The sequence below is a fragment of the Pezoporus flaviventris genome, unplaced genomic scaffold (genome assembly GCF_033815535.1).
Source record: "Pezoporus flaviventris isolate CSIRO_AGI_PZ_B2104156 unplaced genomic scaffold, CSIRO_AGI_Pfla_v1 ptg000073l, whole genome shotgun sequence".
Lineage (NCBI taxonomy): Eukaryota > Metazoa > Chordata > Aves > Psittaciformes > Psittacidae > Pezoporus > Pezoporus flaviventris.
Window position 1 is genome coordinate 567,907 of NW_026892621.1, and position 16,310 is coordinate 584,216.

The window sequence follows — 16,310 nt, forward strand, 5'->3', positions numbered from 1 at the left end:
GAAATACTCAGCCTGGAGCTTCTTTTCCGTTCGTGGTACCTAGTCCTCTACTACCCTGCTGACCCAAGTGGGACAGCAGCAACATTTCCTTTTCTGGCTCCTGCAGCTAAGAGAGCAGCACTTCTGCTTTTGCTTCTTATCTTCTGTGACAGCATTTAGACACCAACTTTCTAATCATAACCGGCCACCTCCTCACGCTGAGAAGTGAGTGTGAATCCTAGCAAGGCCGTGGGCTGGCTTGTAGCACGTCATGCTGTGGAGTTTTGGCAGAGTAAAGCACTGACTCTGTGATGTATTTGGCTCTTGCAGGCACAGGTGGGACTTTGGTGATGAAACAGCAAACCCCTGACAGTCAGCGTTTGTCATGAGCAAGATGCAGCCACCTACAGGGGTCTCCAGAAGGTGAAAAGCTGGTGTGTAACTGGAGTCCTCCATGAGATGCAGGTAAAGTTAATGGATGGGTTTTATTTTGAGCTTATTGAAACATTTCAAAATTCCCAATCCTGGTGAGGTTTTAAATGGAAATTTCAGATATCTCCTCCACACTTTCTCCCCAGTCTCCTCTCTCCATCTCACACCATGCTTTTGTGTGTTATTAATATGTAAATTAAGCTCATTTATAGAAAGTAACATCTTGACAAGTTGACAAGTGTTGTATATGACAAGAGTTTGGGTTGGGAGCCATTTCTGTTTCCGCAATTGCTATTATTCTCTGGCATGGAAATGCAGCCATGCGCAGCGGCAGTCAGGGTTCTTACACTGCATTTATCCCCACTTGAAAATGCAGGGCTGGGACACTGTGCTGGATGCAGTCACCAATGTCTATGCAGTGTCTCTCCAGGTCCTACCAAAACCAGCAAATCTGCTTTGTTGTTGCTGCTGGAATCATGTTTGGACCTGTGTGTTGCATAGCAACCCTAAATGATTATAAGAGCCCCCAAAGGGTATTAATGCTACTCACGAATAAATACAGTTTGTCTTACTCCTGTTTATGAATTGGTTTTATACCGTTCCCCAGCCGAATGAAGGCTTTCATCTTCCCAAACAATGAAAACTCAAGTTACTGCCAGAAGACTGGTAGCTCTCTCTCATTGGCACAGGGGCTGTAATTAGGCTTTTCCAGTGCATACTTCTTGGATTTCATTTTAAGGAGGACTTTAACTTGTTGCTTTTTACTCAGAGGTAACCAAGCTCAGCTCCCCCACTCCTGAAGTTGTTTTCCTGGTGAGCACTCAGGTCGTGTTTCAGGTGTGGGTGTTTCCTGCATGGATTCAGTCCCAGATGGAAAGTACAGCTTATCTGTCTTCACTTCTACGAAAAATCATCCCTGAAAGCAAGGGGTATTTTGCTTTTTAATCCTACTCTTTGAAAGCTGTCATTACTAATTTAATTAGTTGGTGCATAATCACAGTTTACAATTTCCAAGTCTAATGTATTATAATGTTGTTTATATTGATTTAATGATTAAAGGCCTTGTCACAGTCTTTGTTTCTTTTCACAAAGAAAATGTTTTTATCAACCTTAAAAAAAAGAAAGGCCTTTGTTGTTATGCAGATGAGACACATCAGATTAATGAGGCTTAGTTTACCTGAACAGGTATTTACAATACTTTTCTGTACTTTTGCTGTCATTTTTGTTATCTGCAGTGCCCTTGTTTTGCTCTGCAAGATAAAGCCTAATGAGGACCAGCTCTGTCACACAGTGCTGTGTCTACCCAACACCTTCTTCTCCTTTACCTGTGAGCATTAACCATCCTCAAAAGGTCCCTCTCTGGCTCTGTGTCTGCTAATGGGGTGTCTCAGAGGTTCTTCTGCAGCCTGGCCTTTTTGCACAGGGATGCATTCCAGGGACGCTCCCAGTCCACCTGTGGGTCTCCAGGATGCTCAGTGCAGGGTACTGTGGGACCCACCACTAGCTTGGAAGCCCACAGCTAGGGGTAAATCACAGTGTGTCCATTGGCAAAAAGCTGGAGGCTGAGGAAGATCCTTGCCTGGTGCAGACAGCACTGGTGGATGTGACCCTGCTTGGCAGGGAGGTGCTGCCATTCTTAAGCTGATGGGTTTTCCCTAGCTGCCTTTCCCAGGGACCATGGAGCCTCCACCAGGATTTTACCCAGTATCATTTTATTTCCCCAGTCATCTTGCAAGAAGGAACATGTCCACTTTGCAGCAAAGTTGACCTGAGGATCCGGTCAGGTGCGTAAATTTAAGAAGAAAGCCCTGCTCAGAGCAGGTTAACATGTAAACCCTTCTGAGTTTTGGCTGTTCACTGTTTTGCTTTATTTTGTGTGCATAAATATGGTGTCCTACATGTGATGGCCATGGCTGCAGGTTGTTTCTGGCACTTGAAAAAGCAATATGTTTCCTCCATCTTCCTGCTGGAGCCTTAGCTGCAGTTTTCTGCAGTTGGGTGAATGACCGTGTTTGTGTCTGTCATCAATTCCACCGGCTGTTATTTAAATTACAAAGCTTATTCTTTGCATCAGTATACATACAGCAGGTTAGCAATCTATGCATAAAGTCCCAGCAGGCAATGATTGTCTCCTAAGAAAGTCATAAGTAAAGGCAGCCCACTGGATTGACAGAAATATTGCTGAATTCAGATGTGCTGTTGGAACAACTGTTTTCTTTGGAGGAAAGCTGCCACCAACACTGTTGTGACTGAGCACAGGTGAGCAGGGTGTTGAAAATTAGGCAACCAGCACAATTACAATGTGATGTAAAAGACCCCCCAGTGTCATCAGCTTGTTTATGACCTCAGTAAAAGCAGACCCCAGACCTGAACAATTATGCTAATCCTGCTTTGATTTACAGCAATGATAAGCAAATGCACTGCGGGAGCTGCCTGATGCATGTGCCAGAGGAGCAGGCAGGGATCTCATGGGGCTTTCTGCAATGTTTTTCCTTAATGGTTCATTAAGGTTTGGGTTCTGTTTAACATCTCTTCCCCTTCAGACATCTCCAGCCGTGGATAAGTGTGATGTGAGCCCATTGACTTGTCTTTACCAGAGGGGAAGAATGTGGGTGTGGGGAGCTGTACTCTCTAAAATGGGGTATCACTGAGTGGGGTGAGCTGGCAAAGGAGACAAGAAAAAGAGATGATGATGATGATTACTACTACATTTTTGTCTTTAATTGCAAACCATAATAAGGCTGCTCTCTCCTTGGCCTGGGTGGCAGCGGCCAGGCAGAGAGAGACAAAGGAGACTGGTTTTGCCCTGTTTTGCCTCTGTGGTGTGGTCTTTCAGGACATTGGCAGCAGACACTCTCAGATGTTCAAGTCTGAGCTGTGCTGACCCTTCTTCAGCCCCTCAAACAAGCCCCTGCTCCACCAGTACCTGGTGGGGCTGGTGCTGTTTACCCATGAGCATGGTGGAGCCTGCAAGAGTGCCTTTGGTTCTCCTAAGGTGCTGAGCCACATGTATTTTTGAGCTTCCTGTGGATAGAAAGGCTATTTTCATAGAAATCACTAATTAAACCTTCAGTGGATAAAAAAAGGAGCTTGAATTTAAAAGTAAGTGAGTCCTCCCAGTCCATTTCAGTATCCTGAGAAGGGAAAGCTTCATGGTCTTGCTTGTTTAGCCGGCAGGGACTGAGGAATGTGTGTATATATCCATACACATGCAGGAGAGATACCACAAAGGCCCTGAGCTCTTTCAGTGCTGCCCTAACCAAGGTTCATGGTCACTGACCTCTGCCAGGGTTCAGCTGTGTTCTTTCTTGCTCAAATAAATCAGAGAAAGCAGCTCCTGCCCTGGAGACCCTGCAGTGCCAGCGAATGAAGAGCATCATCCCCTGGTCTTGCTGCAGCTGAGCCTGCTTGCCCATCTCCCCACCCCAGGTAGTGCCAAGAGAGTGGAGGAGCCCCCCTTATTATGCCATGAGTAACTTTAACCCTTGGAACTATTTCTAGGTCCCTGGTAATGGTCTTTCTTCTTGCAGCAAAGCAATCTAGGAAAGGTTACCCTTCACTCTCAAGCTTTAAAGTGATTTTTTTTCCCCATCTCTGACATAAGGCTTAAATCCCCAAAATAAATGTGATAATTTTTGCTCTTTGGGGGTTTTAATGCAATATCTTTTGGCTAGTGTGAAAGTTACGCTTGCTGGATGCAGCTCCTGCATGCTTTTCCAAGCAGTATCTGAGTGATAGGATTACAATGGCATGTCTCAGGCTAACGAGTTGAAGCACAAACAGTATTTCTAACTAAATACGTGCTGTTAAGTGCTATCTAACTTCCTCAGAAATTAGTAAAACATTGGATGAAAAACATTATAAAAGGCCAAACCCTCACCTGGGAAGCAGCCCATAATGCACATCAATAGAGCTGCATTTCTTTACCACTTTATCGACTCTCGAACACAAAGCTTGTGAGAGTCCTTCAGGATCCTCCCCCCTTCACAACTCTGTTTTATTTCCAAATAGGACTAAAGGAACTTTTTTTTTCCTCAAGACAGTTGCAGAACTTCCTTCTGTTTCACACACAAAACGTCCCCGTGCAAGTCAAAGGACCACTGAGCAGCTTAGACATCTCTTGCCCTTTGCTAATGATGTTCACTAGATCAATTGCAGGGAAAGAGTAGTTTCTTTTTATCCTTATAGAGGATCTTGAGCTTTCTCTGAGGGGAATGACCTTGACTTGTTAATGGAGCTAAACTGGGAAAGCTGTTTTGCTGTTCAAACTGAATTCAGACTACCTAAACAAATAGTAGGCAAAAGAACAACGCTTCTCCCTTAAACATATGTAAGATATTACAACCTGGCTTTGTAATGATTATAGTCTAATACCCAGCTTGCTGAGAGGTGATGTTTTTCCTTTTTTGCCTGTGTCCCTAACCTTGAATATTCATGCCTGTGGAAATGCTTCCTTTTTGCTATCCCTTTTGTGCATACAAAGAACAGTTTAAAACTTCCATGGCATGTTCAGTCAGAGGTATCTCACTGGGTCTTTGGAAAACATGACTTGTGCTTTATTTTTTTCCTTACTACAAACACAAAACAAGTCAGTGGCACCACATTAATCATCAAACTGATTGGAAAGACTCCAAGTACCAGCTGAGTTTGACAAAAAACCCACAAACCCCTTCCCCCCTCCCCCCCAAGCCTCCAAACTAAACAAAAGCCCCCCTCCCATCCCCACTTTGATAAGAACCAACTGGGAATGAGATTTTTTCCCCCCTCACTAAGTTTCATGAAGAACAACAAGAAAAAAAAAAACAATTTGAAGAATTGGCAAGAAAACAAATTGATCTATCACGGCTGGTTCTAAGGGCCATGCTTTGGCTCTGGAAAAATGATTCATAAGTATTCATTAACCTGGGGAAACATGAAAAACAGGATTAGACTTATTCACGGGAGTTCATGTGTAGGGTCAATGCTAGGGTGAAAGTGCCAAGATGGGCAAATTGGAGTTTTATAACATATTTCCTGAGACAGACTAGATCTGCATTCTTCTCCCTTAAAAATATAAGGGAAAAATCCTCCAAAGACGATAAATAGGCATGCTTCATTTCCTTACACAGCAGAGATGCTGTGTTAGCTCAGGCCTGCCCACGGGTGATGCCCACACTCTGTCCCTAGGTGCTGTGCCAATAGGACAGCAATAGCTTTGGATGTGTGTTCCTAGGGGCTCCCATGTGGCATGTCCCCAGGGATGGGTGCTGGCCATGGCACAGGTTCCTGTGCTGTGTTTGACCTTTCTGTGGTTGCTTTGACCCGTTAACCCTGGGATGCCAGAGGGTCTTCTGTGTTCCTCAGCACTGGGAGCCACATCCAGGCAGCCCTGTGCTGGTGAGGGATTAGTGCCCCTGGTGTTATAAACAGCGATGAGGTTTTTACTCCAGGAGAATATCCCACAGTCTGGAAGCTGACAGGGTTGCTCTTGAAGTCCTTCCACAAAAAGTCAGTGCACAGAAGAGAGCTAATGAGCTCAGAAGGCACATAGGATGGAAAGTTTCCACGATGCTTGCAGCAGCCAGCCAGCCCCAAATCACTGTGGGGAAAAGGACTGTGACCTCTGGCAAGGCGGCCAGGAGCAGGAAGATGTCCATATGTCACCTATCCACTAGAGGCTGAGATGCAGAGAAGCAAGTCTTAGGGAAACATAGCCACAGCTGATAACTCAATACTGCAGGACTTGGAGCCACTGCCTTCCTTTGCTTCCAGGGAAAAGGCTGTTCCCCTGTTTATTCCTGCATGACTTGGTTACCTGTTTAGAAGGTGACATTGGTACTGCCTGTTGCCAAATGTATGTGTAATTTCTTAGTGATTGCTCTCCACTGCAGGGATGGATGGCTTTGTGCTCCTGTGAGTCACAGAACTGGGGATTCTGAGTGAGCCCTGTGCTCATATTAAAGGAAAAATACAGGATGAGCATACATTATGAAACATATATTATGAAATCTAGCAGGCTGATGACAACTAGAACTGACTGAAAAAAAATCAGACCTCCACTTACCCACCCTCTGCAGCACACAGAGTTAATTGTGCTCTAATGCTGCTAAAACGAGTGGATAAGAGCTTTTTAGTGACTTTATCCATCATCAGCTCAGGACAGATGCACCGTTTGTGATTCCTGCAGCTTAGAATCATAGAATCACTCTATTAGGTTTTCATGGCAAGGTTTTTGGTAGCAGGATGCTATGGGGGTGGCTTCTGTGAGAAGCTTCTAGAAGCTTCCCCCATGTCTGATAGAGCCAATGCCAGATGGCATCAAGATGGATTCAATGCTGGGCAAAATAAAGCTGAATTTATATCTGTAAATATATATATAATATATATAATAAATATATCTATAATTATCAAAATAAAGCTGAATTTATATCTATAACAATAGATATAAATATTTTCTGCAACAAAACCATGGGAGTAAATTGGTTAGTCTGCAGGATCCAGCTGTTAAATATCAGCTTTCCCAGCTCCAGTGGGAAATGGTAATTGGGATACTGTAATACTTGCCTTGCATTTTTTGTCTCTTCTATGTCTGCAGAGTCATTCCCTCCATCTTGTCTGTTACTACTGTCATCTCTGGTGCCTTTTAATATGCCAAAGTAACTGAGCAGAAACACCAGAGCTGAGGGGAAATTGGGCTTTCTCTGCCTGAGTCTTTTTGTGCAGCGTTTTCTGTTTGGTGATTATTATCTTCAACAAGCACAATCTTCGCAAAACAAGGAGGAGGGAAAGGGGCGCTTAGTTGCTTGAGCTTTTGTACCTTCCCCAGGTTGTTTTCTTCTGCTTGCTAGGTTACAGAGATAAAATCACAGTGCTTTAATACTCTTGCTCTGGGGTGAGGGATTTCCAGCTTCCCAAGGTGGATTTCACTGAACAACTCTGAGCTTGATGACATGGGAAGGTAGAGACTGTGGGACAGGTTGTGCAATGCTATGGCTTTTCTCTATTTCCATTAGAGCTCCTCATGTGCTGAGCATAACCTGCTCTAAGGACTAACCAAAGTTAGGCAGTGCCAACCAACCAATTGACCTTTAAGGGGACTTAAAATGCTCCTGCAGTAGATCACCTTGAGTTGATCCCAACAGTCCTATGGCTGTTTGGGTACAAGGGCTGTGGAAGCAGCATTCTCAGCCTGACAGGGAGCTGCCAGCTTTTGAAGGACCCACCACTGCTGTTTTCTCCTCCTGCACACTCAGGCATTTCAGGCACTACCAGCTACAGACAGGGAGTATGGGGGCTTGTCCCTCCCCACTATGTACTCGCTCCAGTCTCTTGTTGTTTTCTTTCTCTTGCCCTGCATTGATACTTCCTTCACACTTCTGCTGGTCCTTGATCATCAGCAGCCAGGGCATTGTCGCTGTCTATATTTTAACTTGAAGTGAGTGGCATCTTTTCTCCTGGCAACAGGCTGCCTTGCTTTCTTCCTCTTTCCTTCGATAAAAAGTGACAAGTGCTCCTTCAGAGAGCAGTGCAATCAAAGGAGCCACTCAAAGAGAGCTGACAGTAAGTTGTGCACTGGCTGCAAGCTGTTTTACCGTGGGACCGCTTAAACAGAGTTCACATCCTTCCCTCCTTCACATCTCTCTCCCTTGTGTGACAGTGCCTTGCACCCTTTCTGATGATATCAGATCTTAATCTCATTGTGGCTTATCTGAATAATCGCCTCCTGGGTTTCTAAACCACCTCAGAGGCATTTTTATTGTGGTTCTGCAAAGCTCTCCAAAATGTGGTACAATGCAGCCGAGAGCAATGCTAGAGGACTTTGCTCCCTCAGTCCTTGCTAATGGCTGAGTCAATATATGAGGAGCTTTTTTAACCATTTCAGGGTGCACTGGTGGGTGTCTTTAGCACTGATTCCATTCAAGCAATCACAGGCACTCTTTGGATGGAGGATCGCATTTCACTGAGTGCCAGCACTGCCTAGCAGCAAGGGAGCTTCTCAGCAATGCTACAAATCAGTAACATCTGTAGTTCTCCAAATTCCTTGGAGACAGGAAGTTTACCTCTCCTCTGTCTTCATCTCAAAGTCTTCCTCAGCAGTGATGGGCTTCTGTTACCCACTGTCTCAGTGCCAAGTGTTTGTAAGGCTGTGTTGGAGGCATCTTGATTAAAACTGCTTCTGTTAGTGGTAGTGAGCTGACAATGAGCATCTGTGCTACCCAGTGCAGCTCTGCTCTAAAGGGAGCATTTGTCAGGCACCTTTTGGTTGATAATGGCTGCTTTTACAGTACAGCAGGTGATTCAGCAGGCATCAGCATAAGTGTTGACTGTGGGTACGGCTTCTCCCCTCTGCTCATCACTGTGGATGTAGGGAGGGCATAGGGCTATTATAGGGGCACAAGCTTTACATTAAATGTATGGTTGAATTCCACCCTGGGAAAAGCTGCTTTTTGTAACCCAGCTTTGCAATTAGGAAAGGGAATAACTGCCATGGCCATGTGCTAGGATAAACCCATGGCTGATGTGCAGGGCTTGGAGCAGTGGGGATTTGGGGATGGGTTTTTGCCTCATGCTTAAATGTGAGTCCGCCTAAGTCCCACTAAATATAGTTTTAATTTGTTTGGACCAATTGCACTATAAGAAGAAGTTTTGAGTTCAAAAGAAGTCACCATGTCTTCTAGCCTGGCCTGCTTTCTATCACCAGCCATTTCATCTTGGCCTGTTTTCCTAGAGATGACCCAATAATGTGCAGAGATTATGGCGTATTTCCAGGAAGGCATCAGGCTCAATCTTTGTTTTTTGCTTGTTTGGTTTTTTTTACCATATTTGTACCTACAGTGTGTTCCAGTGAATTGGCACCTTCACTGTTAGGGTTTTTTTTCACTCCTCTAATTTAAATGAATGATTCTTCCCTGTGAGGGTGCTGAGGCGCTGGCACAGGGTGCCCAGAGCAGCTGTGGCTGCCCCATCCCTGGCAGTGTTCAAGGCCCGGTTGGACAGGGCTTGGAGCAAGCTGCTCTAGTGGAAGGTGTCCTTGCCCGTGGCAGGGGTTGGAACTGGATGAGATTTAAGTTTCCTTCCAACCCTTCCAACAGCCATTCTGTGATTCTAATGTGGCTTTAGCTAACATAGACATACACTGGGAAGAGCATTAGGAAGTTCAGAAACTACTTTGCAAGGGTTCTCCTGCTGCTGCACTAATGAAACTGGACTTTTTATATTTTGTAATTAGTTTCTGGATGATTATCTATTAATATTTTCATGCTTGATTCCATGCCAGTGTCTGCTTTTGGCCAAGGTCTCTTTTGGCCATCTTATATTGCATATTTGGAGTAAGTTGCTGAAGAAAACACTGCTTTGGCTGTAATCAGGGATGCTGCACTCTCTGAGCAGACTAGGGTAGCAATTTGTGAACTTCAATAATTAGTCCTTCATTTCCAGAAGTCTCCTTTTATAGAGCACATAAATGGGAACTAACCTTTAGGAATCCTCTGCAGCTCTGACACCTCATCTCAAACTTACACTTCGCAACCGGATGGAGAATGTATCATTTATGAGCTGGTGAAGTATCTTTAATTAAACCAGTATTTTCCAAATTTTGGCTTCATTTAATTTTCATCTAACAGAAAGAAGCAATCCAAGTCCAGCCACGTTTTTCCTTAAATACCATCCTTGTTATCTGGGAGGCTTTGAATCGAGTAAGATAGATGATTTTAATTTCCATGTTCTCAGCGTAACACTTGGGGTCAATGTTTGCATACTTATCATAGGCAGTTTACCATTGACAACCACTGTAGCTGTTCAACTTTTCCTTGGTGAAGACCTGTTTGACTATTATGCACTTTATTTATTATGTCTCACACTAACATATAGATGATTGATTATTCTATTATCCTATTGACCAAGGCTGTAACAAGGTGTGACAAATATGTGCCATTAGAGTCCATAGCCAAGTGGAAGATAGTGCAGTCAGGTAGGAGGATGTTAAAGTGTGTGACTCTCTGGAAAGCTTTAGCATACTTTAAGGACACTCTATTTAAAAAACTTTACCTGGATGGATGTTTTTCATTTCTGCTAGGTATTTTCTAAGGCTAAAAAGAAAGATAACAAGTCCTGATCTGAAAGCTTAGAATGTGATTGGAACCCCACTGGAGCCAAGGGAAATTCTTCCAATGACCTGCTGTTTTTGAGCAGGGTCCTGAGGGTAATCCCCCTGTTTGTTGTGTCAGCCCCTGGAAAAAAAAAAATCACCATTTGTTAACTGCATTAAAATGTACGGGGGGGAAAAGTGTCTTCTGTCACTGGTGTAGCACATTAATGTAAAATATGTGCACATATCAAGGGGACTTGTAGTTGGAAAGAGAGAAATTCTATACTTTAAAGCTCTTTATCTGCAGCTTGGTCTTTGAAATACGTAATTTAATTATCTTTTAACTCCTTTGTTCCTCCTTAAAATGAATCATGTTTAATTTTCCTTTTAAATATCATGCACTGATGGACACAGCACAGGGGATCATGGTAACAAAATGGTGTTGAACCAGCTACTGGAAATTAGTAGTAATAAACAATGCACTTCCTATCAGTCTGTCATATTAATTAGTCTTCAGAATGTGTCAGTGTTTTTCATTTGTATTTAGTGTTGCCTGAGCTTACTGCCAATTAAATACAATGTCGCTAACAATTCAGCTTGCGCGTGATTACACTGGATTAATGTGGTTATTTTCTTTGATCCACTATAATTAAAAATCACACTTGTGATTTTAAACAAGTGTAAAAATATAATCAGTTTGTGTATGCGGCTGCCTTGTTCTTCTCATTTACTTTAATAGCATTTGCCTCTAAGTAACAGTTGCAGAAGTCCTGGGCCCTGTTTAGCAGCTCGGAGGAGACAGCAGCATTTTGCAAGAGCTGGAAGAATGTGGACCCACTGCCCGACTGGGCAACGTTTTTGAGTGAGGTCTATGGCAGTTCAGTCCCCAAATCCTGAAGGAGAACTCATCAGCCTCACGCAGAAAGAAAATACCACCTTAAAACTCAGTGCTGTTTTCCTTGAAGCGTGATGTCTGACTGCGTGCCTGCACCTTTTAATTCGCATGGAGGCTCCAACTGCTCCACTGGGCTGCGCTGTCCACCTCCTTGTCCCCACAGGGTCTGTCACCCCACCCCACACATCCAAGGGGCATATGGTGACATAGGCAACCACTCCACGCCGGGAAGATGTGAGCACCTGCATGCCGACCCCAAAATAACCAGTCTACCCAGCCCTGGCTTTCAAGGGTTCAGCTTCTCTCTGAGTAGGAGCTCTTGATTTTTGGACCTGCCACCCAGCTGCAGTAAGGAACAGGCAAAATGCCACCACCCAAACCAGAAGGGCGATGTTTCCCATCACTACCCACTTCTCTGCTGCTGACAGACAGGACCCAGACAGCAGAAAGGCTGTAGGAGGCTGCTCTTCTGGAGCAGATAGAAGTAATTAGTCAAATCACTGCAGCGAACAGAGGGATGCTGGCCCATCTCCTGTCTGGCAGCAACTGACTCATTGCAGAACAACTTCAGTAAGGGAGTATTTTATTGTATTTATTTCCTCTTCTGTTTTCAGCAGGGAGAGATGAATTTTTCAAAAGGCCACCAAGGCTTTTGTTTGGGAGCTTCACCTCCCAGGTCTCCTAAGGCCACTGAAAAGGTCACCACCTGAATAAATGTCAGCAGCAGTCACTCTGGTAGGGATGGAGACCAAAAGCCTGACTGACCCATTTATACCAACTGTGGACCAAGCAGTGCTGTATCCTGCAGAAATAAGACAACCCAGGATGCTCACCACGTCTGACCACTCGATCTCCTGTATCCCCTTGTCTGTGCCACCACACAGCAAAGACATCACCACTGTGCAGCCCTCCCCAAAGCACTGCTGTCTGGAAGAGCATTGTCCCAACAACCAGAAACAAACAGAAAAGTGTTCTTGTACTTTCTGCATCACAAGGGATGAGTGTTAAGCACCATATTTGCTGAAAGTCGGACACTTCAGATGAGCTTTGCCCAGTTCTTCTTCAAATGCCACTGCAAAGGTCCTCTTCACTTCAAAGAGGCAAAGTTTGTCTGTCACACCTTGTGCTTTTCTGTTTCCCTGTTCAAAAAGCAGATGAGATATAACTAAGCAAAGAATTAAGCTCAAATGAGTGGAAGTTAGCAAAACATGAGCCTTGCTGGCCCTTTGGTAAGTAACGTTCAGTGTTCTGCTGAGATAAGGCTCTTTGTGCACATAGCAAGTAATGCTCCAGTAAGATGAAACCTCAGGCTCCTGATTCAGCTGATATTTCTGGCAAATTGTTGACCTATTAGAGTTTATTCAGGATTTTTCTTGTCTTGGTAGAGCAGTTCTAACAGCGACAGATTTGTCATGCTGCTCCTAACAAATATGCAGCTTTTGTAACTGTGAACGTTGTAATATCTTGAGGCATCCCAGTAACACTGTTTTTACGCAAGGAAAATAATTAATTAAATATTAATTAATAGGATTTAATATCACCGATGCGAGCTTGTGTCACAGAATAACTCACAGGGGCAACTTTAATTTCATCTGGTATATGTATATTGATGATTTCTCTGCTGGGCTGGAACTGGAGGGCTGTGTGGCTGCGCTGTGGGAAGGGAGAAGGGCAGCCCAGCTAATGAAAGGTGGCTGTGGGGAAAGGGTTCAGTGGAGCTGTTTGCTCCCTGGAAAAGATGCAAAGGGAAAAGAAGGAAATGGCCTTTCGTTATGTTCATCTTGGGGAGGGAGAAGTGCAGAAACTGTTTCCTTGCCTGGCTTTGATGCAGTGGGGCTTGATGGAGAAAATGCTGCTCTCTTAGAGAGAGATCAGATATCGTAAAGATATGATATCTAAGATTAGATATCTTAGAGTGATGGTAGCACAAGCAAGATTTTAGTCCAATTTTGGATCTGTTAAAATTTGGAGGAATTTTTGGAGTTCCTGTGGATCTAACAAAACATAAGGGCATTGCTTATGTCAGTTCAAATGGTATGACAAACCCAAATGCTACCTTGTGCTTCACTTCCTATTAAACCCAGTGAGAAGCTGTGATCAAACCCCTTCTCTGGGTGTTGCTAAAAAGCTTTTATTAGCAGAGAGACGCAGCCTGTGGGGACCTGTCATATTGATGTTTCCTTGACGGGGTCAGAGATCAGACACACTGCTATAGCGCTGTACCTTCAAGTTGTCTTTTGATATCCTTTGGCCTCACATTTCACATCACATTAAGGCTTTTCTCCAAAATACTTGTGTTTATGTTAAATCTCAGGCTGGAGTTTGTAAAAGGTGTGAACCAGCAGCTGCTCTTTTGGTGATTTTGAGGGGCACAGCCCAGAGGTCAGGCAGTGCATGGCTCACCCTTGCTTCCCATGGGATGGATCCTCAGCGCAGCTCAGCCTGCATGGGTGAGGATGCTCACAGACAGCGGAGGTCTTGGGAATTGCTAATGAAACCAACTGCTCTGCCAGCAAACTATCCTGGGTCCCCGACTGGCTGTGTAATTAAAATGGGGACCGTATGGGTGTGAAGTTAATGCTGTATACATAATGTATCTGTCCCAAGGTAAGCCTTCACATCTGTTCTCTGTGAAACTCTAAGTGCGGGATATAATTAAGCAGGTGAGAAATAGTTCTGAGCAGAGTTGCACTCTGCACTGTTGTCCAGTAGCATCAGCTTAAACTGCCTTTCGCTGCAACAGTGCAGTGAGTTTAACCAGCCAGAGTTAGAGCTGGCATAAAACCAGGCTGGAGATGCTGGTGGTTAAAAACACACGTGGGTTTGGGCTTGTTTTCTTTCTTGCCCTTTATTCTGTCATTGAGTACAAGGAGAAACTTCAATCTGTAAATGCCACCGGTTCTCCATTTCACACTGACGTTCCCAGGGACAGCAGAACTGCCTGTAAATGTCTGTCATCCAGTGAAAACTGGAAAAAAAAAGAGATCTTCCAGGCTTCTGCACATCCTTATCAACAATAAATAAGCTGTCACTTAACCCTTGCCTGCACTCCTCCTGCTGCTGGAGTTGAAGGTGGTAAAATGCTTGCCTAAACGCTGCTGCTCTTTGGGATGCAGTTCTGGGAGATAGAAAAGAGGTGGGGAATACTTTTCCGGGTGCTTTAGTAATCTGTCTGGAAGTGCTTTTATGCTGGAGAGACAGAAAGGCTCACCCTAAAAAAGATACACAACTGAAGTAACTACCCACCCAGGCTTTTCTCCTCACCTCAGCTGTTTTTTTTTGCTACACGTCAGTTTGCTTGGCAAGGTTTTGATGGCAGGGTTTTGATGTTATTTATTTCTTCACTTCTTTTCAGCAGGATCCCTGTGTTGGAGAAGGAGAGAAATGACACAGCATGACAACTTCTGCTTCCTGACCATGGATGCATGTGTGAGCAGGCAGCTCTGGGATGCACAGGGGCTGGACAGACAGACATCACATCTCCTGTCCAGGTTGGCAGTGGGAAAGGGAAGGGAAGGTGTCAGTCAGGACACTTGTCATGCACAAATGTGGCAGCCACCAGATTTAAAGGTAAAATGTGTAAAAGGGGTGTCCACATTCACGTGGTTTCTCCTGGCACAAAGCAGGAGGATGCCCTGTGCATTCCAGCCACTTTTCTCACCTGCCATCACATCCCAGCGCTGGCTTTTCAGCTCCAGGCATCTCGTAAGTCAATGGGAGCTCTTGTGTACCTATTGCAGGAGTTTTATCCAGTTCTACCTGACTTCACTTACAACTACAGATTCATGTTTCATGTATAAAACTACACAGAGCTACAGGGAGAAACAGTATTCCTCTTCTCCTGCAATTTAGGTAATCTTCAGTGATGGGTTGTTGGTTTTCTACATAGTTTGTGTCAGCCCAGCCTCAGAGAGCCCCACCTGAGCAGCTCTTCCTTCTGATGGGCCACAGAGAAATAAGAAATGTAAGTTGGGGGGTGTGTGTACTTGTGTGTAGACAACATAATAAGCATGTATATGTAGGTACACACCCCACTCTGCCATATGTGTGTGTGTATATATATCGCCATATATATCCCAGTGTTTTCTGGGACCATTAGAGGATACTATCTACTATCTATTCACATTTGTATTTGCCAGGCAATAGGGAAGTATTATTAAAATAGCGCTGCTTAAATGAAAGCAGTTGGGGAATAGAGTTTTCATGAAAAAGCTGCCAGGTTATTGGAGTAATTTCCTTGCCTTACCTCAGGCATACCCAGGGGCTGCAGCTGAAATGCCATAGACCTGAGTCTGTGGTTTTACTTATTTTGTCATTCACATGCATAGGTATGCATAAAAATGTATGTATAAATGTGTACCATTACACATATATATGTGCTGATTGTACTTACATAACTAGACCTTTTTTAAAGACCTTTAAAAGCATGTATTCTAAATATATGTCAAAATTATAACAGCATAAATGTATACATATATACATAATGAATAGCATAAAATTATAATATATTTATAATTATAGAATTACACTTGGTATAGATAATATGCATCATATTATACATATAATTTAATGTTTGAAGTCTATACATATAGCTATTATATGGATTTTATATATGCATATATACGTACTCAAATATATGTATATACATGCACAACCATACAGGTAGACTTTTATATACATGTATAAGAGATATAATATCTATGTAAATGCATATATTATGCCAATATATAGGAAGGTCTTAAACGTGTGTGTGTGTGTGTGTGTGTGTGTGTGTGTATATATATATATACACACATGTGTAAATGTGTGTGTGTGTGTATGTATATAAAGATATTTATTTTAAAACATCTTTACATATATAACCAGCATATATATATGTGCATGTAAATATATACACACATTTTAAACATCTAAAATGTAATTTTTTCTTATATATAC

General features: G+C 43.5%; 1 protein-coding gene across 1 annotated transcript in view; it reads right to left on the reverse strand.

Moving 5' to 3' along the window:
• Positions 1-10,075: 10,075 nt before the first annotated feature.
• Positions 10,076-16,310, reverse strand: part of FHIT (fragile histidine triad diadenosine triphosphatase) — a 426,835-nt gene continuing 420,600 nt past the window's right edge. The window contains exon 6 of the mRNA XM_061472872.1: positions 10,076-10,619. The gene's annotated coding sequence lies outside the window, so the exon portion shown is untranslated. The remainder of the gene's footprint in view (positions 10,620-16,310) is intronic.